Source organism: Eptesicus fuscus, chromosome 2 (genome assembly GCF_027574615.1).
Source record: "Eptesicus fuscus isolate TK198812 chromosome 2, DD_ASM_mEF_20220401, whole genome shotgun sequence".
NCBI classification, from domain to species: Eukaryota; Metazoa; Chordata; class Mammalia; order Chiroptera; family Vespertilionidae; genus Eptesicus; species Eptesicus fuscus.
The window spans coordinates 108,351,555-108,353,558 of NC_072474.1; the positions used below are offsets into that span (position 1 = coordinate 108,351,555).

General features: G+C 52.5%; 1 non-coding gene across 1 annotated transcript; it reads right to left on the reverse strand.

Annotated features, from left to right (window-relative positions):
* Positions 1 to 518: 518 nt before the first annotated feature.
* On the reverse strand, positions 519 to 709 carry LOC114231095 (U2 spliceosomal RNA). The gene has a single exon (XR_003617074.1). It is a non-coding gene; the product is annotated as a U2 spliceosomal RNA (small nuclear RNA).
* Between the last annotated feature and the right edge of the window lie 1,295 nt (positions 710 to 2,004).

The following is a 2,004-nucleotide window of genomic DNA, read 5'->3' on the forward strand; positions in this document are numbered from 1 at the left end:
GGTAATTCCACACATGGGATTATGGTGGTAATGGGGGGGCCAAAGAAGGTGAGGCTTGGGAGTGGCAAGAGCACAAAAGACAAAGAGAATGTAGGACACACACCCCTTTAACTGGTCTTTCCTGAGAATAATTCATTTTGTGAAAACAAGAATTCCACCTCTGGGAGTCAGACCAGAATTAGTCTAGGATGCTGTTTCTGTAATTCCATCTCTGTGCTCACAGGACTCGTACAGAGTTCCTCGTGCCCATACATTCTCTTCAGGAGCAGGGAAGAGGGCTCATACATCTTTGTATTGCCAATACCTAGCACAAAGCACGTGGTGGGCATTGCACAAATACTCAGTGAGTGAATGTTTGCCCTCGTGGACTCCACTTCTGAAGATATAATTGTCATTTAAATGTCTTAATTTTTTATTTCAATCCATAATAATGGTTTTCATTTATTAAATTCTCACTATATGCCAGGAATCTTACTAGATGCTTTAACCACATTATTTCTTTTAATTTTTTCTTTTTCTTGTTGTGCACCATTCCTGGAGGTACTGTAATACCTGGTCAATGTGTGGAGTGGACGGAACAAGCTCCTATTCTCTCTCCCTGCTCCAAAAATATATTTAATATAATGTCCTCGGATAGAGGACGAATCAGATATTAAACTGATAAGAACAGATACTGCGCTTGATCTTACCCAAAAGGCCGAGAACTGATTCACATTATTTCTTATTATCCTACTAGTGGCCTGGTGCATGAAATTCATGCATTGGGAGGGGGGTGGCGTTCCCTCAGCCCACCCTGCACCCTCTCCAATCAGGGACCCCTTGGGGAGGATGTCCAACTGCCGATTTAGGCCCAATCCCTGTGGAATCGGGCCTAAATCGGCAGTTGGACATCCCTCTCACAACCTGGGACCATTGGCTCCTAACCACTCACCTGCCTGCCTGCCTGATTGCCCCTATCTGCCTCTGCCTGCCTGCCTGATTGCCCCTAACCCCTTTGCCTGCCTGCCTGATCATCCCTAACCTCTCTGCCTGCCTGACTGATTGCCCCTAACTGCCCTCCCCTGCTGGCCTGGTTGCCCCCAACTGCCCTCCCCTGCCAGCCTGATCTCGCCCAGACTCTGTCTCTCTTTGTTTTTCTCAGCAGTCCTCCAGGCCTCCCTGTGTCCCTCTTCCTCTTTCCCGGCTGGGAGGGGGCGGGGCCAGCAGGGGCTGCTCCACCCTCTGCCCACCCTCCCTTCCATCCAGGCCTCTTCAGGTCCAGTCTGTTTTATTTCCTTATTCTGAGAAAGGCTCCAAGAGCGAGCTGGGAGGGAGGGAAAGAAAGGCTGTGAGCTGGTGGGTGCTGTGTGTATCTGTACGTGGGTGCGGTTGTAAGTGTGAGTGCCGGCCCCACCTCCCCTGTCCCCGTCTCCACTGCCACAAGTCCCCACCCACCAGAGCCTGCTGCGCGCACAGCCTGGGCATTAGGTCAAGTCTCCAGTCATTGCAGATGTGACAGACCCAGGGTTTTTATATATTAGGACTAGAGGTCCAGTGCACGATTGAAATCATGCGAGGAGGTGCCCTACCTCCCACCATGCAAGGAGGCACCCCACGGGTCGCTGCAGGAATCAGGCCGGACCAGCACAAGAGTCAGGCCTGACTGGTGCCATGGGTAGCCAGGACCCGCACTTGACTTCTGCCCCAGGCCCCCCCTGACACCCTGCCTGTGTCTGCTCTGGGGCTGCTCAAGTCGGCATGGTGGCTCAGCCAGCCCCAGGCCCCCCTCCCCCCTCCCACCTGTGTCCACTCCAGGCTGCTGGAGCCACTGCGCTGGCTTGGGCAGGCCCCCCATCTCTGTCTCCGTCTCCGCTCCAGGCCTTACCTGCGTGCATCCTCCTCCTGTCTGGTCGTGACCTGTTATGGCGTCCCAGCCTAATTTGATATTACCTCTTTATACATATAGATATAATGAAAGCCTAATATGCAAATTGTCCCCTCGGGAGTTCGACCACTCGCTATGAT